Source organism: Lissotriton vulgaris, chromosome 5 (assembly GCF_964263255.1).
Source record: "Lissotriton vulgaris chromosome 5, aLisVul1.2, whole genome shotgun sequence".
Taxonomy (NCBI): Eukaryota; Metazoa; Chordata; class Amphibia; order Caudata; family Salamandridae; genus Lissotriton; species Lissotriton vulgaris.
Window position 1 is genome coordinate 1,545,428,489 of NC_141693.1, and position 26,782 is coordinate 1,545,455,270.

Genomic DNA, 26,782 nt, shown 5'->3' on the forward strand with positions numbered 1-26,782 from the left:
CAGAAGATGCAATCTAAATGACTGTGCAGTATGTACTACACTTCATGAATAATTAGGAATGAGAACATGATGGCTATAAGAGTATTGGAAGAGCCTGCTTCCATTCTGAATGGAAAGCTGAGTTGTGTGACCATTGGCAAAAACCGACCACGAAGGGACTCGAACCCTCAATCTTCTGATCCGAAGTCAAACGCCTTATCCATTAGGACACGCAGTCATATGTCCTTCTGTGCTTATTTTTATAATGTAGGTGGTATGCAAGGATGGGAAATATGATATTGATAGTTATTTAGGTTTACATCCCATTGTGTTTTTTCAGCTCCTTTCAATTAAAGCACTCTTTTGGAATCTATATAATGAGAATGTCATCAGTACGATAAGCTTTTGTTTTCTTTTTTGCATTTAAACCTCTTTCTTCATGAGATTAAAGCCCAGTTGTATGCTTTACATAGCTCTGGATATTTCCAGAAGTGGAGAGAAACTGTTTTGACAGTAGTACAAACTGCTCCTTTCTGGATATGCCAATTTACACACGCTCAAAGGTTGTATATGTTTCATGAATCCTGACTTGCCCTATTCAAGTAGCTGAAAGCCTGTCACCACCTCTAGAAACAACAGTTACACCAATCCAATTCAAATCATTTTTTCCAAAGGAATATCTTCTGCCGGGTCAAAGTTGCATCTGACAAAGATAGGTGTTTAAAAATCTACTTTGTAGTTTCAGAACACCAACATGACTCTGAAGAGTACAGAAGTAAAATGGTACCATTTCAAAGTTCCTAATACCACTTAAGCTTCTGAGCGGAAGCATGTAATAAATATATCAATTTTTCTGGAAAAGTAAGAGTGGATATTGGTTTTTACCTCAGATTGGACTCGAACCCACAATCGCTGGCTTAGGAGGCCAGTGCCTTATCCATTAGGCCACTGAGGCACAGATAAACACTTGCAGTCTAGAGGCAATATTTAAATGTATTCAATCGTCAAACACTGGTGTCTGCACACAGGACATTTCTCTGTTCTCTCCATAAGTAAACTTCCCATTTTCATCCTCTTCCATCCCTGACTTTACCACGCTGTTCTGTGCTATAATGGAGGCTCTGCATTTCGAGCAAGTGGAGAGAAATTGGAGGAGAACCACTTTCGACTCCACACTTCTTCTTTCCTGGATGCTTTTCTCAATAAACTGGGCTTTGACAGTGGTATCAAGCCGTCCTTGTCTTCAGCAGGATACAGAAAAAGGCACCAGGTCTCCTAACCAAGTTCAACCAAACTCTGCAACTTAATAGACCAATGCTTACCAAACTCTGCAACTTAATAGACCAATGCTTTACAAATTAGCCAACTGTGTCATCAGCAAAGGCAGCCAATGTGCCAATCCTTTATAATTCTTCTGTAGTACTTTTCTATCTCGTAGGCAAAATTAGCACTTTAACTGCACAAATCATACAGATTTTACACTTAAGGCACTCCATGAACACATACTTACACACCTTGCATTTCATCTACACACCCTTAAGCTAAAAACCCATTCTGTCAAGTCAAAATTCTGCAAACCTATTACATAATAAGTGCGTGTACATAGAAGCACTTTTTAATGCCACTAAAATGGACAAGATTTTAGGCTGAAGATGCAATCTAAATGACTGTGCAGTATGTACTCCACTTCATGAATAATTAGGAATGTGAACATGATGGCTATAAGAGTATTGGAAGAGCCTGCTTCCATTCTGAACGGAAAGCTGAGTTGTGTGACCATTGGCAAACACCGACCACGAATGGACTCGAACCCTCAATCTTCTGATCCGAAGTCAGACGCCTTATCCATTAGGCCACACAGTCATATGTCCTGCTGTGCTTATTTTTATAATGTAGGTGGTATGCAAGGATGGAAAATATGATATTCATAGTTATTTAGGTTTACATCCCATTGTGTTTTTTCAGCTCCTTTCAATTAAACACTCTTTTGGAATCTATATAATGAGAATGTCACCAGTACGATAAGCTTTTGTTTTCTTTTTTGCATTTAAACCTCTTTCTTAATGAGATTAAAGATCAGTTGTATGCTCACATAGCTCTGGATATTTCCAGAAGTGGAGAGAAACTGTTTTGACAGTAGTACAAACTGCTCCTTTCTGGATATGCCAATTTACACACACTCAAAGGTTGTATACATTTCATGAATCCTGACTTGCCCTATTCAAGTAGCTGAAAGCCTGTCACCACCTCTAGAAACAACAGTTACACCAATCCAATTCAAATCATTTTTTCCAAAGGAATATCTTCTGCCGGGTCAAAGTTGCATCTGACAAAGATAGGTGTTTAAAAATCTACTTTGTAGTTTCAGAACACCAACATGACCCTGAAGAGTACAGAAGTAAAATGGTACCATTTCAAAGTTCCTAATACTTCATAATCTTCTGAGCAGAAGCATGTAATAAATATATAAATTTTTCTGGAAAAGTAAGAGCGGATATTGGTTTTCACCTCAGATGGGACTCGAACCCACAATCCCTGGCTTAGGAGGCCAGTGCCTTATCCATTAGGCCACTGAGGCACAGAAACACTTGCAGTCTAGAGGCCTTATTTAAATGTATTCAATCGTCAAACACTGGTGTCTGCACACAGGACATTTCTCAGTTCCCTCCATAAGTAAACTTCCCATTTTCATCCTCTTCCATCCCCGACTTTAACACTCTGTTCTGTGCTATAATGGAGGCTCTGCATTTCGAGCAAGTGGAGAGAAATTGGAGGAGAACCACTTTCGACTCAACACTTCTTCTTTCCTGGATGCTTTTCTCAATAAACTGGGCTTTGACAGTGGTATCAAGCCGTCCTTGTCTTCAGCAGGACACAGAAACAGGCACCAAGTCTCCTAACCAAGTTTAACCACACTCTGCAACTTAATAGACCAATGCTTTACAAATTAGCCAACTGTGTCATCAGCAAAGGCAGCCAATGTGCCAATCCTTTATATTTCTTCTGTAGTACTTTTCTTTCTTGTAGGCAAAATTAGCACTTTAACTGCACAAATCATACAGATTTTACACTTGAAGCACTCCATGAACACATACTTACACACCTTGCATTTCATCTACACACCCTTAAGCTAAAAACCCATTCTGTCAAGTCAAAATTCTGCAACCCTATTACATATTCAGTGCGTGTACATAGAAACACTTCTTAATGCCACTAACATGGACAAGATTTTAGGCAGAAGATGCAATCTAAATGACTGTGCAGTATGTACTACACTTCATGAATAATTAGGAATGAGAACATGATGGCTATAAGAGTATTGGAAGAGCCTGCTTCCATTCTGAATGGAAAGCTGAGTTGTGTGACCATTGGCAAAAACCGACCACGAAGGGACTCGAACCCCCTATCTTCTGATCCGAAGTCAGACGCCTTATCCATTATGACACGCGGTCATATGTCCTTCTGTGCTTATTTCTATAATGTAGGTGGTATGCAAGGATGGGAAATATGATATTGATAGTTATTTAGGTTTACATCCCATTGTGTTTTTTCAGCTCCTTTCAATTAAAGCACTCTTTTGGAATCGATATAATGAGAATGTCACCAGTACGATAAGCTTTTGTTTTCTTTTTTGCATTTAAACCTCTTTCTTCATGAGATTAAAGCTCAGTTGTATGCTTTACATAGCTCTGGATATTTCCAGAAGTGGAGAGAAACTGTTTTGACAGTAGTACAAACTGCTCCTTTCTGGATATGCCAATTTACACACGCTCAAAGGTTGTATATGTTTCATGAATCCTGACTTGCCCTATTCAAGTAGCTGAAATCCTGTCACCACTTCTAGAAACAACAGTTACACCAATCCAATTCAAATCATTTTTTCCAAAGGAATATCTTCTGCCGGGTCAAAGTTGCATCTGACAAAGATAGGTGTTTAAAAATCTACTTTGTAGTTTCAGAACACCAACATGACTCTGAAGAGTACAGAAGTAAATTGGTACCATTTCAAAGTTCCTAATACCACTTAAGCTTCTGAGCGGAAGCATGTAATAAATATATCAATTTTTCTGGAAATGTAAGAGTGGATATTGGTTTTTACCTCAGATTGGACTCGAACCCACAGTCGCTGGCTTAGGAGGCCAGTGCCTTATCCATTTGGCCACTGAGGCACAGATAAACACTTGCAGTCTAGAGGCAATATTTAAATGTATTAAATCGTCAAACACTGGTGTCTGCACACAGAACAGTTCTCAGTTCTCTCCATAAGTAAACTTCCCATTTCCATCCTCTTCCATCCCCGACTTTAACACTCTGTTCTGTGCTATAATGGAGGCTCTGCATTTCGAGCAAGCGGAGAGAAAATTGGAGGAGAAACACTTTCGACTCCACACTTCTTCTTTCCTGGATGCTTTTCTCAATAAACTGGGCTTTGACAGTGGTATCAAGCCGTCCTTGTCTTCAGCAGGATACAGAAAAAGACACCAAGTCTCCTAACCAAGTTCAACCAAACTCTGCAACTTAATAGACCAATGCTTACCAAACTCTGCAACTTAATAGACCAATGCTTTACAAATTAGCCAACTGTGTCATCAGCAAAGGCAGCCAATGTGCCAATCCTTTATAATTCTTCTGTAGTACTTTTCTATCTCGTAGGCAAAATTAGCACTTTAACTGCACAAATCATACAGATTTTACACTTAAGGCACTCCATGAACACATACTTACACACCTTGCATTTCATCTACACACCCTTAAGCTAAAAACCCATTCTGTCAAGTCAATATTCTGCAAACCTATTACATAATAAGTGCGTGTACATAGAAGCACTTTTTAATGCCACTAAAATGGACAAGATTTTAGGCTGAAGATGCAATCTAAATGACTGTGCAGTATGTACTCCACTTCATGAATAATAAGGAATGTGAACATGATGGCTATAAGAGTATTGGAAGAGCCTGCTTCCATTCTGAACGGAAAGCTGAGTTGTGTGACCATTGGCAAAAATCGACCACGAAGGGACTCGAACCCTCAATCTTCTGATCCGAAGTCAGACTCCTTATCCATTAGGCCACGCAGTCATATGTCCTGCTGTGCTTATTTTTATAATGTAGGTGGTATGCAAGGATGGAAAATATGATATTCATAGTTATTTAGGTTTACATCCCATTGTGTTTTTTCAGCTCCTTTCAATTAAACACTCTTTTGGAATCTATATAATGAGAATGTCACCAGTACGATAAGCTTTTGTTTTCTTTTTTGCATTTAAACCTCTTTCTTAATGAGATTAAAGATCAGTTGTATGCTCACATAGCTCTGGATATTTCCAGAAGTGGAGAGAAACTGTTTTGACAGTAGTACAAACTGCTCCTTTCTGGATATGCCAATTTACACACACTCAAAGGTTGTATACATTTCATGAATCCTGACTTGCCCTATTCAAGTAGCTGAAAGCCTGTCACCACCTCTAGAAACAACAGTTACACCAATCCAATTCAAATCATTTTTTCCAAAGGAATATCTTCTGCCGGGTCAAAGTTGCATCTGACAAAGATAGGTGTTTAAAAATCTACTTTGTAGTTTCAGAACACCAACATGACCCTGAAGAGTACAGAAGTAAAATGGTACCATTTCAAAGTTCCAAATACCTCATAAGCTTCTGAGCGGAAGCATGTAATAAATATATAAATTTTTCTGGAAAAGTAAGAGTGGATATTGGTTTTCACCTCAGATGGGACTCGACCCACAATCCCTGGCTTAGGAGGCCAGTGCCTTATCCATTAGGCCACTGAGGCACAGATAAACACTTGCACTCTAGAGGCATTATTTAAATGTATTCAATCGTCAAACACTGGTGTCTGCACACAGGACATTTCTCAGTTCTCTCCATAAGTAAACTTCCCATTTTCATCCTCTTCCATCCCCGACTTTAACACTCTGTTCTGTGCTATAATGGAGGCTCTGCATTTCGAGCAAGTGGAGAGAAATTGGAGGAGAACCACTTTCGACTCAACACTTCTTCTTTCCTGGATGCTTTTCTCAATAAACTGGGCTTTGACAGTGGTATCAAGCCGTTCTTGTCTTCAGCAGGACACAGAAACAGGCACCAAGTCTCCTAACCAAGTTCAACCACACTCTGCAACTTAATAGACCAATGCTTTACAAATTAGCCAACTGTGTCATCAGCAAAGGCAGCCAATGTGCCAATCCTTTATAATTCTTCTGTAGTACTTTTCTTTCTCGTAGGCAAAATTAGTACTTTAACTGCACAAATCATACAGATTTTACACTTGAAGCACTCCATGAACACATACTTACACACCTTGCATTTAATCTACACACCCTTAAGCTAAAAACCCATTCTGTCAAGTCAAAATTCTGCAAACCTATTACATAATAAGTGCGTGTACATAGAAGCACTTTTTAATGCCACTAAAATGGACAAGATTTTAGGCTGAAGATGCAATCTAAATGACTGTGCAGTATGTACTACACTTCATGAATAATTAGGAATGTGAACATGATGGCTATAAGAGTATTGGAAGAGCCTGCTTCCATTCTGAACGGAAAGCTGAGTTGTGTGACCATTGGCAAAAACCGACCACGAAGGGACTCGAACCCTCAATCTTCTGATCCGAAGTCAGACGCCTTATCCATTAGGCCACGCAGTCATATGTCCTGCCGTGCTTATTTTTATAATGTAGGTGGTATGCAAGGATGGAAAATATGATATTCATAGTTATTTAGGTTTACATCCCATTGTGTTTTTTCAGCTCCTTTCAATTAAACACTCTTTTGGAATCTATATAATGAGAATGTCACCAGTACGATAAGCTTTTGTTTTCTTTTTTGCATTTAAACCTCTTTCTTAATGAGATTAAAGATTAGTTGTATGCTCACATAGCTCTGGATATTTCCAGAAGTGGAGAGAAACTGTTTTGACAGTAGTACAAACTGCTCCTTTCTGGATATGCCAATTTACATACACTCAAAGGTTGTATACATTTCATGAATCCTGACTTGCCCTATTCAAGTAGCTGAAAGCCTGTCACCACCTCTAGAAACAACAGTTACACCAATCCAATTCAAATCATTTTTTCCAAAGGAATATCTTCTGCCGGGTCAAAGTTGCATCTGACAAAGATAGGTGTTTAAAAATCTACTTTGTAGTTTCAGAACACCAACATGACCCTGAAGAGTACAGAAGTAAAATGGTACAATTTCAAAGTTCCAAATACCTCATAAGCTTCTGAGCGGAAGCATGTAATAAATATATACATTTTTCTGGAAAAGTAAGAGTGGATATTGGTTTTCACCTCAGATGGGACTCGACCCACAATCCCTGGCTTAGGAGGCCAGTGCCTTATCCATTAGGCCACTGAGGCACAGATAAACACTTGCACTCTAGAGGCATTATTTAAATGTATTCAATCGTCAAACACTGGTGTCTGCACACAGGACATTTCTCAGTTCTCTCCATAAGTAAACTTCCCATTTTCATCCTCTTCCATCCCCGACTTTAACACTCTGTTCTGTGCTATAATGGAGGCTCTGCATTTCGAGCAAGTGGAGAGAAATTGGAGGAGAACCACTTTCGACTCAACACTTCTTCTTTCCTGGATGCTTTTCTCAATAAACTGGGCTTTGACAGTGGTATCAAGCCGTGCTTGTCTTCAGCAGGACACAGAAACAGGCACCAAGTCTCCTAACCAAGTTCAACCACACTCTGCAACTTAATAGACCAATGCTTTACAAATTAGCCAACTGTGTCATCAGCAAAGGCAGCCAATGTGCCAATCCTTTATAATTCTTCTGTAGTACTTTTCTATCTCGTAGGCAAAATTAGCACTTTAACTGCACAAATCATACAGATTTTACACTTAAGGCACTCCATGAACACATACTTACACACCTTGCATTTCATCTACACACCCTTAAGCTAAAAACCCATTCTGTCAAGTCAAAATTCTGCAAACCTATTACATAATAAGTGCGTGTACATAGAAGCACTTTTTAATGCCACTAAAATGGACAAGATTTTAGGCTGAAGATGCAATCTAAATGACTGTGCAGTATGTACTCCACTTCATGAATAATTAGGAATGTGAACATGATGGCTATAAAAGTATTGGAAGAGCCTGCTTCCATTCTGAACGGAAAGCTGAGTTGTGTGACCATTGGCAAAAACCGACCACGAAGGGACTCGAACCCTCAATCTTCTGATCCGAAGTCAGACGCCTTATCCATTAGGCCACGCAGTCATATGTCCTGCTGTGCTTATTTTTATAATGTAGGTGGTATGCAAGGATGGAAAATATGATATTCATAGTTATTTAGGTTTACATCCCATTGTGTTTTTTCAGCTCCTTTCAATGAAACACTCTTTTGGAATCTATATAATGAGAATGTCACCAGTACGATAAGCTTTTGTTTTCTTTTTTGCATTTAAACCTCTTTCTTAATGAGATTAAAGATCAGTTGTATGCTCACATAGCTCTGGATATTTCCAGAAGTGGAGAGAAACTGTTTTGACAGTAGTACAAACTGCTCCTTTCTGGATATGCCAATTTACACACACTCAAAGGTTGTATACATTTCATGGAAAGGGGCGACCAATCGGTCCCCCCGAACTTATGGCAGAGTACCACGATCCCCCCGGGAAGCCATCTTGGGCGGGAGGCGAGTCTCGGCTGGTATGCCCGAAGCGGCGTAGCCGGGGCGCGCCTTTTCCCGCCCTAGAGTGGGTTGGCCTAGACACTGACGCGGCTGGCCACGCCCTTGGGGCAGGCAGGGGCGGGTGTACGCCCGCCCTGAAGACGGATAAAAGGAGGAACGAGACCAGAAAGCATCCTCTTGTTCCTTTGCTCTGAAGCTGCACCTCCTCGCTGCACGTGAGCTCGAGACGGAACGAAGAGCCAATTTTGAGCGTTGTAATCTTTCTCGTTTGTTTTGCAGATACTCGGTAGGAGAATGCCGAAGAAGGCGGGAAAGCGAATGACTACCGAACAGATGCTGCGTGTTCTCATGAAGGAGATGACCGACCTAAAGAGGCGGATGGATAAAAATGAGGAAGGAGGCCCGAAACGTCCTTTGGAGGGTACGGCCCCGGGCGGAAAAGGCAAGAGGCCCAGGAGAGGAGCAGCTGGGGGAGATACCCCGGGTCCCAGTGTCCCGCTCGAAGCACCCACTCCTGTGCCGGAAGAAGGGAATCCGATTCCCGTGGTGGTCACCCCCGTGTCCGAGGAAGATATGCCGCCCGAGCTGGCAGCACAATTAGCAGCGTGGTTGGGTAAAAGTAGCGAGGGCGCCACGGCTGTAGACGCGCAGGTGTTAATGAAGCAACTGCGGGAAACTCGTGAAGCAGCGAGGGTGCCCACGCCGGCCGCAGCTGTAGGGAAGCCTCAGGGGACGGTTTCAGTCGCAGAGACAGCGTCCAGTTCAGGTAAGCGGCCATTGCCGATTGCGAGGGAAGAGTCCGCACCCTCTCGAAGAGAGAGGTTGGGTCAGCATGTTCCTTTAGCTATTAAAGAAAAGATATGGGCAGGGGAATATGTGAACATCTTCTCGTTGCTTACTGATCATTATGAGATGGAGCATGTTAAAAATCAGAAGGATCTCATGCATCCGAGTGTTTGGCGCACAAAGATGGCCGCCTTTAAGGTTAATGAAAACATTGGCAATTGGGGCAAGGCATGGGGGATTTTCACATCGATCTTGGGTGAACGGAGGCCCGAATTGCTACCTGAATTGCCGAGTTATCAGTCACGGATCATGGGGTACTCGGTATCACACGAGGGTAATCATTGGTTTTGCTATGATAATCTTTTCAGAAAAGCAAAAGAACATGATAAAAACTTAACTTGGGATTGTTATGACTCTGTGTCCTGGTCCAAAATGAAGGAGATTGGTATGTTGAAAGTGCCATTGGTAGGGAGTAATGTGGGCGAATCCTCCCGTCAGTATGCGGGGACGCCCTTTCGATCAGGTACGGGTACCGACAATCACTCGAGGCCTACCGGTAATACAGGTAAAAAGGGGGTGTGTTGGAATTTTAACAGGGGTAAATGTACTAGGCCCCAGGGATCGTGCAAGTTTAAACACGAATGTAGTGGGTGTGGGCAATCATCCCATCCTGAGTCCACGTGCAGAGCCAAAACGGGTGATAACGGGGGTAGAGGAGGCGCCAAACAGGTCTAACATAGTCCGAGGGGCGCCTTTACCTACCCCGATTGATACCTTGGCGATGATTCCCTGGCTCAGTGAATACCCGGATCGTGCTTCTGCTGGGGTGTTGCGGAACGGGTTTTCATATGGTTTCCGCATCCCAGTAGGGGACTTTCAGGGTGTGGAAAGATGCAAAAATCAGATATCGGTCTTGCAGCATACGACCGTGGTACAGGAAAAGATCCGGAAGGAGGTTACTCGAGGTCGAGTCGCTGGTCCGTTTAGTGTACCCCCGGTGGCTAACTTTGTTTGTTCGCCTTTAGGAGTGGTCTCCAAGAGGGACCCGGGGGAGTTTCGGCTGATACATAATTTGTCAGCCCCACGTGGTCTTTCCGTAAATGAAGCGATAGACCCAGAAATATGTTCGGTGCGGTACGCATCTTTTGATGAGGCCGTGGCCATTTTGAATCGCCTGGGGCCCGGTGTGCTGATGGCAAAATCTGATATCGAGTCAGCGTTCCGGTTGCTCCCGGTACATCCAGACGATCAGCGGCTACTGGGTTTCACGTTTCAGGGACAGTATTACATGGATAGGTGTATGCCGATGGGATGCTCTATTTCTTGTGCCTATTTCGAGAAATTCAGTTGTTTCCTACAGTGGGTCTTTACTAGGAAGACGGGTTTTGAACATGTTATGCATTATCTTGATGATTTTTTGTTCCTGGGGGCAGCTGGGGATTCGGAATGTGGACAAGCTTTGGATGCATTTTGTGTTTTAATGAATCAGTTTGGCGTGCCATTGGCACCAGGTAAGACGGTGGGTCCTTCGGCCTGCCTCGAGTTTCTGGGGATCGAGTTAGACTCCAGAGAAGGTTGTTTCCGTTTACCAGGTGATAAAGTGTTAAAATTCAGGGCATCCCTGAAAATGTGTATGAGTGAAACTAAGGTTAAACTGCATCAGCTACAGCAGTTAGTGGGGCAGTTGAATTTTGCCCTAAGAGTTATACCAATGGCCCGCCCCTTTTCCAGTTCGATCGCTCAAGCCATGGTCGGACTGAGGGAGGGCCATCATCGCACAAGGCTCTCGGCCGAGGTCCGCCAGGACATGCGCATTTGGTTGGCATTTCTGGCGGATTTCAATGGTCGAGTCGTCTGGAACAAACCAGCCGTGTTCTCCGAGGAACTGGGGCTATGGACAGATTCGGCAGGGAGTATAGGTTTTGGTGCCATTTTCGGTACTTGATGGTCTGCACAAAAATGGCCAGCATGGTGGCGAGACAGTGGGCTGACAAGTAACATTGCCTTCCTGGAACTCTTCCCCATTTTGGTGGCACTGAGAACGTGGCCTGAAGGGTTCAGAGATCACTCTGTGGTATTCTGGTCTGACAATATGACCGTGGTTGAGTGTATCAATAGCCAGGCAGCACGATGCAAATGGATTTTGAGACTGCTCAAGGAAATTGTACTATTATGTATGCTATTAAATGTACTATTCAAAGCGAGACATGTCCCGGGGATAATGAACCAGGCGGCTGATGCCCTTTCTCGTTTTCGTATGCAGGCTTTCTGGGGTTTCCTTCCCACAGCGGACCCGGAGCCTGCACCCTTTCCCGAAGCTTTCTGGTCTCTCGGTGCCCCGAGCTTCGTAACCTCGTGGGAGAGAGTTTAGCACCCAGGACGAGGAAGGCATATGAAGGGGCGTTCCTTTCCTATTTAGCCTTTTTTGGGGACTGCTAGAGGGGAGCTTTGGGGACAGGAGGAATAGGTAGTGAATTTTTTGATGTCTTTACATCGGGCAGGGAAATCGGTGGCCACGGCCCAGAGGCATCGGGCTGCCATTTCTTTTGTTGCTAGGGCTCACGGGATACAGGACCCGACAGCGTCTTTCACTGTGCAAAAAGCGCTACGAGGGTGGCAACGCCTTGAGGGTAGCAGAGTAGACGAGAGGCGCCCGATAGGTTTTGGATAGGTTGGCCCAGTTGTTATCCAGACTCCCTACAACATGTTCATCTCACTTTGAGACAGTGTTATTCCGAGCTGCTTTTACGCTAGCATTTCATGGAGCTATGCGGGTATGCGAATTAGTGGCGAGGAACAAGCAGGATGTTACGGGAGGGTTGTGCGCAGAGCACGTTCAAATCAGAGGGGAGACGATGACGGTCTCGTTTGTAAGGTCCAAGACCGATCAAAGTAGGATGGGCGACGGCATAATTATACACAGGATTCCCGGGTCGTCCATGTGCCCAGTGAGGTGTTTAGAGGATTACTTGACACAAAGGGTGGCATCATGGGGGGGGACCTTGTTGAGACACGCAGACGCCACCCCACTGACAAGGTTTCAGTTTCAGCGGGTGCTTGCGATGTCAATTACAGCTGCGGGCTTGAACCCGGGCGAGTTTGGGACTCATTCCTTTCGGATAGGGGCTGCTACTGAGGCTACAGCCAGGGGTCTGAATGTGGAACAAGTTAAACGTGTGGGGCGTTGGTCCTCCAACTGTTATAAAAGGTATGTGCGTTTGCACATGTTGTGAAGCTGTAATGATGTACTCACGCTTCTTGTTTTTGTTTGGTTTTCAGTTACGCAAGCCCACGAGGCGGGGCGGACTATGCAGTCGACCCAACACCGGGCCAGCGGTCAGACATCACCGGCTGTTAAAAAGGAGGTGTGGGTCGTGGGCCACTCATACGTGAGGCGTGCCGCGGACGTATTCAAGGCAGGTGACATGGTGCACGTGGCTGGGGAATACGGGTACAGTGTGTCCTTCTACGGAAAGGGCGGTCTCTGTATTGACCAGTTTCAATCATTTTTCGAGGGTTTGCTAGGGCGGACGAGGTCACCGCCGTCTGTAGTCATAGTACATCTTGGGGGCAATGATTTGGTCACCACTGGTAGACGACTTCTCCTGGAGGCGATGCTTTCCACTGTAAGTTGGTTAGCGAGGAGAGTTCCAGGGTGCACAATTGCGTGGTCCCATATGATCCCACGAAAAGTGTGGCGGGGGGCTTTTTCTGTCTCTGCTTTAAATCACTCTGTGAGGAAAATTAATAACAAAGTAAGTAGGTTGTTCCGTTCCAATGCACTGCATTCTATCGCGCATGGATGTATTAATGATGATAGTATGTACTTGGGGGATGGTGTTCATTTATCTCGGATGGGGAATGAGTTACTCATAGGAGACTACATAGCTTGGCTGAAGACGTTAAAACATGACCTTTAGGTAGGAGTGTGGTGGGGGGTCCGGATAGCCGGTCAACTATCCGGACCTGTGGCGGTAAGGTCATGATCGGTGAGCACTAATTGGAGGATCCCTATGAGTGGGTGTCACCCATTACGGATGGGGGCGCTCGGGGGAGGTGGCCATTGGCCCCTCAACGGGGAGGCGGTCCCTTCTAAGGATGGGTCGCCGAAAGGAAAGGGAAGGCGGTCAAGGCCCCTTCATGGGTAGGAGGGGTTACAGCCCCCTCCTGGGGAATTTCCCGGGGCCAGGACGTCTGCGACGGCAGATGTGGTAAGTTGTGTGGGGTTTGGGGGGGGGTCTACGCTACCTTCTAGATACCTCACACGAGTCCTCGTACGGCCTTTAAGTGGCGTCGAGTTTTATTGGTGCCCCCGTCAAGTCAAGGGAAATTGGTAGTTGCACTTGAGGTATGCCTCCGTGCCGCCCCTCTCAAGTGAGGGGGATATGTCTGGGTTAGGGATCTTGACACCGGTTACGACCTTGCCGTTGGCCCTTAAACGTTAGGATGTACAATTTCAAAAGTTAAGTAACTGTTTGGTAGGATGTTAGTTCGGCTAGGAGAACCTTTGTATTAGAGGATATGTTAAGGTTAGCCAAACATCGCAATGTGGTAATGAAATTGTACATAATATGAAACTGTTGATTTAATGTTTTAATTTTGTTTCATATTTTAATAAATACGGCCCGGGAGGGTCACTCCCTCCCGTCTCCAAAAACTTCAGAACTGTTTCCGGTTTTCCATCCTTGGGGATTGTGTTGAGAGGGGGTGGCGGGTATCTCAGCCATATGGAAAGGGGCGACCAATCGGTCCCCCCGAACTTATGGCAGAGTACCACGATCCCCCCGGGAAGCCATCTTGGGCGGGAGGCGAGTCTCGGCTGGTATGCCCGAAGCGGCGTAGCCGGGGCGCGCCTTTTCCCGCCCTAGAGTGGGTTGGCCTAGACACTGACGCGGCTGGCCACGCCCTTGGGGCAGGCAGGGGTGGGTGTACGCCCGCCCTGAAGACGGATAAAAGGAGGAACGAGACCAGAAAGCATCCTCTTGTTCCTTTGCTCTGAAGCTGCACCTCCTCGCTGCACGTGAGCTCGAGACGGAACGAAGAGCCAATTTTGACCCACCCACCAGCCCCTGAAGACAGCGAGTGGTTTTGAATAAAGTTTGATGGATAACTCTGATTTTCGTTTACAGGTTATGGTATTATCGTGAAGATGTTGAGTATGCAATAAAGAACGATCGATTTGTGTTATGTTTTGCAAATAAAGTAATTGTGCTTTAGTGTTCATCAGTAAGCATGCTTTGAATAAAGTTGTTGTTGATACTGTCTGTTATATTTAGTCTTTAGTTATTTAGTTATCTTTGTCGTATTTATTTTGGTCGGGCGGTAAGGTCATGATCGGTGAGCACTAATTGGAGGATCCCTATGAGTGGGCGTCACCCATTACGGATGGGGGCGCTCGGGGGAGGTGGCCATTGGCCCCTCAACGGGGAGGCGGTCCCTTCTAAGGATGGGTCGCCGAAAGGAAAGGGAAGGCGGTCAAGGCCCCTTCATGGGTAGGAGGGGTTACAGCCCCCTCCTGGGGAATTTCCGGGGCCAGGACGTCTGCGACGGCAGATGTGGTAAGTTGTGTGGGGTTTGGGGGGGGGTCTACGCTACCTTCTAGATACCTCACACGAGTCCTCGTACGACCTTTAAGTGGCGTCGAGTTTTATTGGTGCCCCCGTCAAGTCAAGGGAAATTGGTAGTTGCACTTGAGGTATGCCTCCGTGCCGCCCCTCTCAAGTGAGGGGGATATGTCTGGGTTAGGGATCTTGACACCGGTTACGACCTTGCCGTTGGCCCTTAAACGTTAGGATGTACAATTTCAAAAGTTAAGTAACTGTTTGGTAGGATGTTAGTTCGGCTAGGAGAACCTTTGTATTAGAGGATATGTTAAGGTTAGCCAAACATCGCAATGTGGTAATGAAATTGTACATAATATGAAACTGTTGATTTAATGTTTTAATTTTGTTTCATATTTTAATAAATACGGCCCGGGAGGGTCACTCCCTCCCGTCTCCAAAAACTTCAGAACTGTTTCCGGTTTCCCATCCTTGGGGATTGTGTTGAGAGGGGGTGGCGGGTATCTCAGCCATATGAATCCTGACTTGCACTATTCAAGTAGCTGAAAGCCTGTCACCACCTCTAGAAACAACAGTTACACCAATCCAATTCAAATCATTTTTTCCAAAGGAATATCTTCTGCCGGGTCAAAGTTGCATCTGACAAAGATAGGTGTTTAAAAATCTACTTTGTAGTTTCAGAACACCAACATGACCCTGAAGAGTAGAGAAGTAAAATGGTACCATTTCAAAGTTCCTAATACCTCATAAGCTTCTGAGCGGAAGCATGTAATAAATATATAAATTTATCTGGAAAAGTAAGAGTGGATATTGGTTTTTACCTCAGATTGGACTCGAACCCACAATCGCTGGCTTAGGAGGCCAGTGCCTTATCCATTAGGCCACTGAGGCACAGATAAACACTTGCAGTCTAGAGGCAATATTTAAATGTATTCAATCGTCAAACACTGGTGTCTGCACACAGAACATTTCTCAGTTCTCTCCATAAGTAAACTTCCCATTTCCATCCTCTTCCATCCCCGACTTTAACACTCTGTTCTGTGCTATAATGGAGGCTCTGCATTTCGAGCAAGCGGAGAGAAAATTGGAGGAGAAACACTTTCGACTCCACACTTCTTCTTTCCTGGATGCTTTTCTCAATAAACTGGGCTTTGACAGTGGTATCAAGCCGTCCTTGTCTTCAGCAGGATACAGAAAAAGGCACCAAGTCTCCTAACCAAGTTCAACCAAACTCTGTAACTTAATAGACCAATGCTTACCAAACTCTGCAACTTAATAGACCAATGCTTTACAAATTAGCCAACTGTGTCATCAGCAAAGGCAGCCAATGTGCCAATCCTTTATAATTCTTCTGTAGTACTTTTCTATCTCGTAGGCAAAATTAGCACTTTAACTGCACAAATCATACAGATTTTACACTTAAGGCACTCCATGAACACATACTTACACACCTTGCATTTCATCTACACACCCTTAAGCTAAAAACCCATTCTGTCAAGTCAAAATTCTGCAAACCTATTACATAATAAGTGCGTGTACATAGAAGCACTTCTTAATGCCACTAACATGAACAAGATTTTAGGCTGAAGATGCAATCTAAATGACTGTGCAGTATGTACTCCACTTCATGAATAATTAGGAATGTGAACATGATGGCTATAAGAGTATTGGAAGAGCCTGCTTCCATTCTGAACGGAAAGCTGAGTTGTGTGACCATTGGCAAAAACCGACCACGAAGGGACTCGAACCCTCAATCTTCTGATCCGAAGTCAGACGCCTTATCCATTAGGCCACGCAGTCATATGTCCTGCTGTGCTTATTTTTATAATGTAGGTGGTATGCAAGGATGGAAAATATGATATTCATAGTTATTTAGGTTTACATCCCATTGTGTTTTTTCAGCTCCTTTCAATTAAACACTCTTTTGGAATCTATATAATGAGAATGTCACCAGTACGATAAGCTTTTGTTTTCTTTTTTGCATTTAAACCTCTTTCTTAATGAGATTAAAGATCAGTTGTATGCTCACATAGCTCTGGATATTTCCAGAAGTGGAGAGAAACTGTTTTGACAGTAGTACAAACTGCTCCTTTCTGGATATGCCAATTTACACACACTCAAAGGTTGTATACGTTTCATGAATCCTGACTTGCCCTATTCAAGTAGCTGAAAGCCTGTCACCACCTCTAGAAACAACAGTTGCACCAATTCATTTCAAATCATTTTTTCCAAAGGAATATCTTCTGCCGGGTCAAAGTTGCATCTGACAAAGATAGGTGTTTAAAAATCTACTTTGTAGTTTCAGAACACCAACATGACCCTGAAGAGTACAGAAGTAAAATGGTACCATTTTAAAGTTCCTAATACTTCATAATCTTCTGAGCAGAAGCATGTAATAAATATATCAATTTTTCTGGAAAAGTAAGAGTGGATATTGGTTTTCACCTCAGATGGGACTCGAACCCACAATCCCTGGCTTAGAAGGCCAGTGCCTTATCCATTAGGCCACTGAGGCACAGATAAACACTTGCAGTCTAGAGGCATTATTTAAATGTATTCAATCGTCAAACACTGGTGTCTGCACACAGGACATTTCTCAGTTCTCTCCATAAGTAAACTTCCCATTTTCATCCTCTTCCATCCCCGACTTTAACACTCTGTTCTGTGCTATAATGGGTGCTCTGCATTTCGAGCAAGTGGAGAGAAATTGGAGGAGAACCACTTTCGACTCAACACTTCTTCTTTCCTGGATGCTTTTCTCAATAAACTGGGCTTTGACAGTGGTATCAAGCCGTCCTTGTCTTCAGCAGGAAACAGAAACAGGCACCAAGTCTCCTAACCAAGTTCAACCACACTCTGCAACTTAATAGACCAATGCTTTACAAATTAGCCAACTGTGTCATCAGCAAAGGCAGCCAATGTGCCAATCCTTTATAATTCTTCTGTAGTACTTTTCTTTCTCGTAGGCAAAATTAGCACTTTAACTGCACAAATCATACAGATTTTACACTTGAAGCACTCCATGAACACATACTTACAGACCTTGCATTTCATCTACACACCCTTAAGCTAAAAACCCATTCTGTCAAGTCAAAATTCTGCAACCCTATTGCATAGTCAGTGTGTGTACATAGAAACACTTCTTAATGCCACTAACATGGACAAGATTTTAGGCAGAAGATGCAATCTAAATGATTGTGCAGTATGTACTACACTTCATGAATAATTAGGAATGAGAACATGATGGCTATAAGAGTATTGGAAGAGCCTGCTTCCATTCTGAATGGAAAGCTGAGTTGTGTGACCATTGGCAAAAACCGACCACGAAGGGACTCGAACCCTCAATCTTCTGATCCGAAGTCAAATGCCTTATCCATTAGGACACGCAGTCATATGTCCTTCTGTGCTTATTTTTATAATGTAGGTGGTATGCAAGGATGGGAAATATGATATTGATAGTTATTTAGGTTTATATCCCATTGTGTTTTTTCAGCTCCTTTCAATTAAAACACTCTTTTGGAATCGATATAATGAGAATGTCATCAGTACGATAAGCTTTTGTTTTCTTTTTTGCATTTAAACCTCTTTCTTCATGAGATTAAAGCTCAGTTGTATGCTTTACATAGCTCTGGATATTTCCAGAAGTGGAGAGAAACTGTTTTGACAGTAGTACAAACTGCTCCTTTCTGGATATGCCAATTTACACACGCTCAAAGGTTGTATATGTTTCATGAATCCTGACTTGCCCTATTCAAGTAGCTGAAAGCCTGTCACCACCTCTAGAAACAACAGTTACACCAATCCAATTCAAATCATTTTTTCCAAAGGAATATCTTCTGCCGGGTCAAAGTTGCATCTGACAAAGATAGGTGTTTAAAAATCTACTTTGTAGTTTCAGAACACCAACATGACTCTGAAGAGTACAGAAGTAAAATGGTACCATTTCAAAGTTCCTAATACCACTTAAGCTTCTGAGCGGAAACATGTAATAAATATATCAATTTTTCTGGAAAAGTAAGAGTGGATATTGGTTTTTACCTCAGATTGGACTCGAACCCACAATCGCTGGCTTAGGAGGCCAGTGCCTTATCCATTAGTCCACTGAGGCACAGATAAACACTTGCAGTCTAGAGGCAATATTTAAATGTATTCAATCGTCAAACACTGGTGTCTGCACACAGGACATTTCTCTGTTCTCTCCATAAGTAAACTTCCCATTTTCATCCTCTTCCATCCCTGACTTTACCACTCTGTTCTGTGCTATAATGGAGGCTCTGCATTTCGAGCAAGTGGAGAGAAATTGGAGGAGAACCACTTTTGACTCCACACTTCTTCTTTCCTGGATGCTTTTCTCAATAAACTGGGCTTTGACAGTGGTATCAAGCCGTCCTTGTCTTCAGCAGGATACAGAAAAAGGCACCAAGTCTCCTAACCAAGTTCAACCAAACTCTGCAACTTAATAGACCAATGCTTACCAAACTCTGCAACTTAATAGACCAATGCTTTACAAATTAGCCAACTGTGTCATCAGCAAAGGCAGCCAATGTGCCAATCCTTTATAATTCTTCTGTAGTACTTTTCTATCTCGTAGGCAAAATTAGCACTTTAACTGCACAAATCATACAGATTTTACACTTAAGGCACTCCATGAACACATACTTACACACATTGCATTTCATCTACACACCCTTAAGCTAAAAACCCATTCTGTCAAGTCAAAATTCTACAAACCTATTACATAATGAGTGCGTGTACATAGAAACACTTTTTAATGCCACTAAAATGGACAAGATTTTAGGCTGAAGATGCAATCTAAATGACTGTGCAGTATGTACTCCACTTCATGAATAATTAGGAATGTGAACATGATGGCTATAAGAGTATTGGAAGAGCCTGCTTCCATTCTGAACGGAAAGCTGAGTTTTGTGACCATTGGCAAAAACCGACCACGAAAGGACTCGAACCCTCAATCTTCTGATCCGAAGTCAGACGCCTTATCCATTAGGCCACGCAGTCACATGCGCTGCTGTGCTTATTTTTATAATGTAGGTGGTATGCAAGGATGGAAAATATGATATTCATAGTTATTTAGGTTTACATCCCATTGTGTTTTTTTAGCTCCTTTCAATTAAACACTCTTTTGGAATCTATATAATGAGAATGTCACCAGTACGATAAGCTTTTGTTTTCTTTTTTGCATTTAAACCTCTTTCTTAATGAGATTAAAGATCAGTTGTATGCTCACATAGCTCTGGATATTTCCAGAAGTGGAGAGAAACTGTTTTGACAGTAGTACAAACTGCTCCTTTCTGGATATGCCAATTTACACACACTCAAAGGTTGTATACATTTCATGAATCCTGACTTGCACTATTCAAGTAGCTGAAAGCCTGTCACCACCTCTAGAAACAACAGTTACACCAATCCAATTCAAATCATTTTTTCCAAAGGAATATGTTCTGCCGGGTCAAAGTTGCATCTGACAAAGATAGGTGTTTAAAAATCTACTTTGTAGTTTCAGAACACCAACATGACCCTGAAGAGTACAGAAGTAAAATGGTACCATTTCAAAGTTCCTAATACCTCATAAGCTTCTGAGCGGAAGCATGTAATAAATATATAAATTTATCTGGAAAAGTAAGAGTGGATATTGGTTTTCACCTCAGAAGGGACTCGACCCACAATCCCTGGCTTAGGAGGCCAGTGCCTTATCCATTAGGCCACTGAGGCACAGATAAACACTTGTACTCTAGAGGCATTATTTAAATGTATTCAATCGTCAAACACTGGTGTCTGCACACAGGACATTTCTCAGTTCTCTCCATAAGTAAACTTCCCATTTTCATCCTCTTCCATCCCCGACTTTAACACTCTGTTCTCTGCTATAATGGAGGCTCTGCATTTCGAGCAAGTGGAGAGAAATTGGAGGAGAACCACTTTCGACTCAATACTTCTTCTTTCCTGGATGCTTTTCTCAATAAACTGGACTTTGACAGTGGTATCAAGCCGTCCTTGTCTTCAGCAGGACACAGAAACAGGCACCAAGTCTCCTAACCAAGTTCAACCACACTCTGCAACTTAATAGACCAATGCTTTACAAATTAGCCAACTGTGTCATCAGCAAAGGCAGCCAATGTGCCAATCCTTTATAATTCTTCTGTAGTACTTTTCTTTCTCGTAGGCAAAATTAGCACTTTAACTGCACAAATCATACAGATTTTACACTTGAAGCACTCCATGAACACATACTTACACACCTTGCATTTCATCTACACACCCTTAAGCTAAAAACTCATTCTGTCAAGTCAAAATTCTGCAACCCTATTACATATTCAGTGCGTGTACATAGAAGCACTTTTTAATGCGACTAAAATGGTGAAGATTTTAGGCTGAAGATGCAATCTAAATGACTGTGCAGTATGTACTCCACTTCATGAATAATTAGGAATGAGAACATGATGGCTATAAGAGTATTTAGAGAGACTGGTTCTATTCTGAATGGAAAGCTGAGTTGTGTGACCATTGGCAAAAACCGACCACGAAGGGACTCTACCCTCAATCTTCTGATCCGAAGTCAGACGCCTTATCCATTAGGCCACGCAGTCATATGTCCTGCTGTGCTTATTTTTATAATGTAGGTGGTATGCAAGGATGGAAAATATGATATTCATAGTTATTTAGGTTTACATCCCATTGTGTTTTTTCAGCTCCTTTCAATTAAAGCACTCTTTTGGAATCTATATAATGAGAATGTCACCAGTACGATAAGCTTTTGTTTTCTTTTTTGCATTTAAACCTCTTTCTTCATGAGATTAAAGCTCAGTTGTATGCTTTACATAGCTCTGGATATTTCCATAAGTGGAGAGAAACTGTTTTGACAGTAGTCCAAACTGCTCCTTTCTGGATATGCCAATTTACACACACTCAAAGGTTGTATACGTTTCATGAATCCTGACTTGCCCTATTCAAGTAGCTGAAAGCCTGTCACCACCTCTAGAAACAACAGTTACACCAATTCATTTCAAATCATTTTTTCCAAAGGAATATCTTCTGCCGGGTCAAAGTTGCATCTGACAAAGATAGGTGTTTAAAAATCTACTTTGTAGTTTCAGAACACCAACATGACCCTGAAGAGTACAGAAGTAAAATGGTACCAATTCAAAGTTCCTAATACTTCATAATCTTCTGAGCAGAAGCATGTAATAAATATATAAATTTTTCTGGAAAAGTAAGAGTGGATATTGGTTTTCACCTCAGATGGGACTCGAACCCACAATCCCTGGCTTAGAAGGCCAGTGCCTTATCCATTAGGCCACTGAGGCACAGATAAACACTTGCAGTCTAGAGGCATTATTTAAATGTATTCAATCGTCAAACACTGGTGTCTGCACACAGGACATTTCTCAGTTCTCTCCATAAGTAAACTTCCCATTTTCATCCTCTTCCATCCCCGACTTTAACACTCTGTTCTGTGCTATAATGGAGGCTCTGCATTTCGAGCAAGTGGAGAGAAATTGGAGGAGAACCACTTTCGACTCAACACTTCTTCTTTCCTGGATGCTTTTCTCAATAAACTGGGCTTTGACAGTGGTATCAAGCCGTCCTTGTCTTCAGCAGGAAACAGAAACAGGCACCAAGTCTCCTAACCAAGTTCAACCACACTCTGCAACTTAATAGACCAATGCTTTACAAATTAGCCAACTGTGTCATCAGCAAAGGCAGCCAATGTGCCCATCCTTTATGATTCTTCTGTAGTACTTTTCTTTCTCGTAGGCAAAATTAGCACTTTAACTGCACAAATCATACAGATTTTACACTTGAAGCACTCCATGAACACATACTTACAGACCTTGCATTTCATCTACACACCCTTAAGCTAAAAACCCATTCTGTCAAGTCAAAATTCTGCAACCCTATTACATATTCAGTGTGTGTACATAGAAACACTTCTTAATGCCACTAACATGGACAAGATTTTAGGCAGAAGATGCAATCTAAATGACTGTGCAGTATGTACTACACTTCATGAATAATTAGGAATGAGAACATGATGGCTATAAGAGTATTGGAAGAGCCTGCTTCCATTCTGAATGGAAAGCTGAGTTGTGTGACCATTGGCAAAAACCGACCATGAAGGGACTCGAACCTTCAATCTTCTGATCCGAAGTCAAACGCCTTATCCATTAGGACACGCAGTCATATGTCCTTCTGTGCTTATTTTTATAATGTAGGTGGTATGCAAGGATGGGAAATATGATATTGATAGTTATTTAGGTTTACATCCCATTGTGTTTTTTCAGCTCCTTTCAATTAAAGCACTCTTTTGGAATCGATATAATGAGAATGTCACCAGTACGATAAGCTTTTGTTTTCTTTTTTGCATTTAAACCTCTTTCTTCATGAGATTAAAGCTCAGTTGTATGCTTTACATAGCTCTGGATATTTCCAGAAGTGGAGAGAAACTGTTTTGACAGTAGTACAAACTGCTCCTTTCTGGATATGCCAATTTACACACGCTCAAAGGTTGTATATGTTTCATGAATCCTGACTTGCCCTATTCAAGTAGCTGAAAGCCTGTCACCACCTCTAGAAACAACAGTTACACCAATCCAATTCAAATCATTTTTTCCAAAGGAATATCTTCTGCCGGGTCAAAGTTGCATCTGACAAAGATAGGTGTTTAAAAATCTACTTTGTAGTTTCAGAACACCAACATGACTCTGAAAAGTACAGAAGTAAAATGGTACCATTTCAAAGTTCCTAATACCACTTAAGCTTCTGAGCGGAAGCATGTAATAAATATATCAATTTTTCTGGAAAAGTAAGAGTGGATATTGGTTTTTACGTCAGATTGGACTCGAACCCACAATCGCTGGCTTAGGAGGCCAGTGCCTTATCCATTAGGCCACTGAGGCACAGATAAACACTTGCAGTCTAGAGGCAATATTTAAATGTATTCAATCGTCAAACACTGGTGTCTGCACACAGGACATTTCTCTGTTCTCTCCATAAGTAAACTTCCCATTTTCATCCTCTTCCATCCCTGACTTTAACACTCTGTTCTGTGCTATAATGGAGGCTCTGCATTTCGAGCAAGTGGAGAGAAATTGGAGGAGAACCACTTTCGACTCCACACTTCTTCTTTCCTGGATGCTTTTCTCAATAAACTGGGCTTTGACAGTGGTATCAAGCCGTCCTTGTCTTCAGCAGGATACAGAAAAAGGCACCAAGTCTCCTAACCAAGTTCAACCAAACTCTGCAACTTAATAGACCAATGCTTACCAAACTCTGCAACTTAATAGACCAATGCTTTACAAATTAGCCAACTGTGTCATCAGCAAAGGCAGCCAATGTGCCAATCCTTTATAATTCTTCTGTAGTACTTTTCTATCTCGTAGGCAAAATTAGCACTTTAACTGCACAAATCATACAGATTTTACACTTAAGGCACTCCATGAACACATACTTTCACACCTTGCATTTCATCTACACACCCTTAAGCTAAAAACCCATTCTGTCAAGTCAAAATTCTGCAAACCTATTACATAATAAGTGCGTGTACATAGAAGCATTTTTTAATGCCACTAAAATGGACAAGATTTTAGGCTGAAGATGCAATCTAAATGACTGTGCAGTATGTACTCCACTTCATGAATAATTAGGAATGTGAACATGATGGCTATAAGAGTATTGGAAGAGCCTGCTTCCATTCTGAACGGAAAGCTGAGTTGTGTGACCATTGGCAAAAACCGACAACGAAGGGACTTGAACCCTCAATCTTCTGATCCGAAGTCAGACGCCTTATCCATTAGGCCACGCAGTCATATGTCCTGCTGTGCTTATTTTTATAATGTAGGTGGTATGCAAGGATGGAAAATATGATATTCATAGTTATTTAGGTTTATATCCCATTGTGTTTTTTCAGCTCCTTTCAATTAAAGCACTCTTTTGGAATCTATATAATGAGAATGTCACCAGTACGATAAGCTTTTGTTTTCTTTTTTGCATTTAAACCTCTTTCTTCATGAGATTAAAGCTCAGTTGTATGCTCACATAGCTCTGGATATTTCCAGAAGTGAAGAGAAACTGTTTTGACAGTAGTACAAACTGCTCCATTCTGGATATGCCAATTTACACACACTCAAAGGTTGTATACATTTCATGAATCCTGACTTGCACTATTCAAGTAGCTGAAAGCCTGTCACCACCTCTAGAAACAACAGTTACACCAATCCAATTCAAATCATTTTTTCCAAAGGAATATCTTCTGCCGGGTCAAAGTTGCATCTGACAAAGATAGGTGTTTAAAAATCTACTTTGTAGTTTCAGAACACCAACATGACCCTGAAGAGTACAGAAGTAAAATGGTACCATTTCAAAGTTCCTAATACCTCATAAGCTTCTGAGCGGAAGCATGTAATAAATATATACATTTTTCTGGAAAAGTAAGAGTGGATATTGGTTTTCACCTCAGATGGGACTTGACCCACAAACCCTGGCTTAGGAGGCCAGTGCCTTATCCATTAGGCCACTGAGGCACAGTTAAAACACTTGCACTCTAGAGGCATTATTTAAATGTATTCAATCGTCAAACACTGGTGTCTGCACACAGGACATTTCTCAGTTCTCTCCATAAGTAAACTTCCCATTTTCATCCTCTTCCATCCCCGACTTTAACACTCTGTTCTGTGCTATAATGGAGGCTCTGCATTTCGAGCAAGTGGAGAGAAATTGGAGGAGAACCACTTTCGACTCAATACGTCTTCTTTCCTGGATGCTTTTCTCAATAAACTGGACTTTGACAGTAGTATCAAGCCGTCCTTGTCTTCAGCAGGACACAGAAACAGGCACCAAGTCTCCTAACCAAGTTCAACCACACTCTGCAACTTAATAGACCAATGCTTTACAAATTAGCCAACTGTGTCATCAGCAAAGGCAGCCAATGTGCCAATCCTTTATAATTCTTCTGTAGTACTTTTCTTTCTCGTAGGCAAAATTAGCACTTTAACTGCACAAATCATACAGATTTTACACTTGAAGCACTCCATGAACACATACTTACACACCTTGCATTTCATCTACACACCCTTAAGCTAAAAACCCATTCTGTCAAGTCAAAATTCTGCAAACCTATTACATATTCAGTGCGTATACATAGAAGCACTTTTTAATGCCACTAAAATGGTGAAGATTTTAGGCTGAAGATGCAATCTAAATGACTGTGCAGTATGTACTCCACTTCATGAATAATTAGGAATGAGAACATGATGGCTATAAGAGTATTTAGAGAGACTGGTTCCATTCTGAATGGAAAGCTGAGTGGTGTGACCATTGGCAAAAACCGACCACGAAGGGACTCTACCCTCAATCTTCTGATCCCAAGTCAGACGCCTTATCCATTTGGCCACGCAGTCATATGTCCTGCTGTGCTTATTTTTATAATGTAGGTGGTATGCAAGGATGGAAAATATGATATTCATAGTTATTTAGGTTTACATCCCATTGTGTTTTTTCAGCGCCTTTCAATTAAAGCACTCTTTTGGAATCTATATAATGAGAATGTCACCAGTACGATAAGCTTTTGTTTTCTTTTTTGCATTTAAACCTCTTTCTTCATGAGATTAAAGCTCAGTTGTATGCTTTACATAGCTCTGGATATTTCCAGAAGTGGAGAGAAACTGTTTTGACAGTAGTACAAACTGCTCCTTTCTGGATATGCCAATTTACACACGCTCAAAGGTTGTATGTGTTTCATGAATCCTGACTTGCCCTATTCAAGTAGC

The 26,782-nt window shown here is 42.3% G+C and overlaps 11 non-coding genes across 11 annotated transcripts; all 11 read right to left on the bottom strand.

Moving 5' to 3' along the window:
- Positions 1–861: 861 nt before the first annotated feature.
- TRNAR-CCU (transfer RNA arginine (anticodon CCU)) lies at positions 862–934 on the bottom strand. The gene has a single exon. It is a non-coding gene; the product is annotated as a tRNA-Arg (tRNA).
- A 1,550-nt stretch (positions 935–2,484) lies between these two features.
- Positions 2,485–2,557, bottom strand: TRNAR-CCU (transfer RNA arginine (anticodon CCU)). The gene has a single exon. It is a non-coding gene; the product is annotated as a tRNA-Arg (tRNA).
- Positions 2,558–4,984: 2,427 nt separating this feature from the next.
- Positions 4,985–5,057, bottom strand: TRNAR-UCG (transfer RNA arginine (anticodon UCG)). The gene has a single exon. It is a non-coding gene; the product is annotated as a tRNA-Arg (tRNA).
- Positions 5,058–6,574: 1,517 nt separating this feature from the next.
- TRNAR-UCG (transfer RNA arginine (anticodon UCG)) lies at positions 6,575–6,647 on the bottom strand. The gene has a single exon. It is a non-coding gene; the product is annotated as a tRNA-Arg (tRNA).
- A 1,517-nt stretch (positions 6,648–8,164) lies between these two features.
- Positions 8,165–8,237, bottom strand: TRNAR-UCG (transfer RNA arginine (anticodon UCG)). Its single transcript has one exon. It is a non-coding gene; the product is annotated as a tRNA-Arg (tRNA).
- A 7,580-nt stretch (positions 8,238–15,817) lies between these two features.
- On the bottom strand, positions 15,818–15,890 carry TRNAR-CCU (transfer RNA arginine (anticodon CCU)). The gene has a single exon. It is a non-coding gene; the product is annotated as a tRNA-Arg (tRNA).
- An 836-nt stretch (positions 15,891–16,726) lies between these two features.
- On the bottom strand, positions 16,727–16,799 carry TRNAR-UCG (transfer RNA arginine (anticodon UCG)). The gene has a single exon. It is a non-coding gene; the product is annotated as a tRNA-Arg (tRNA).
- Positions 16,800–17,441: 642 nt separating this feature from the next.
- TRNAR-UCU (transfer RNA arginine (anticodon UCU)) lies at positions 17,442–17,514 on the bottom strand. The gene has a single exon. It is a non-coding gene; the product is annotated as a tRNA-Arg (tRNA).
- Positions 17,515–19,942: 2,428 nt separating this feature from the next.
- Positions 19,943–20,015, bottom strand: TRNAR-UCG (transfer RNA arginine (anticodon UCG)). Its single transcript has one exon. It is a non-coding gene; the product is annotated as a tRNA-Arg (tRNA).
- Positions 20,016–22,248: 2,233 nt separating this feature from the next.
- Positions 22,249–22,321, bottom strand: TRNAR-UCU (transfer RNA arginine (anticodon UCU)). The gene has a single exon. It is a non-coding gene; the product is annotated as a tRNA-Arg (tRNA).
- Positions 22,322–24,749: 2,428 nt separating this feature from the next.
- TRNAR-UCG (transfer RNA arginine (anticodon UCG)) lies at positions 24,750–24,822 on the bottom strand. Its single transcript has one exon. It is a non-coding gene; the product is annotated as a tRNA-Arg (tRNA).
- Between the last annotated feature and the right edge of the window lie 1,960 nt (positions 24,823–26,782).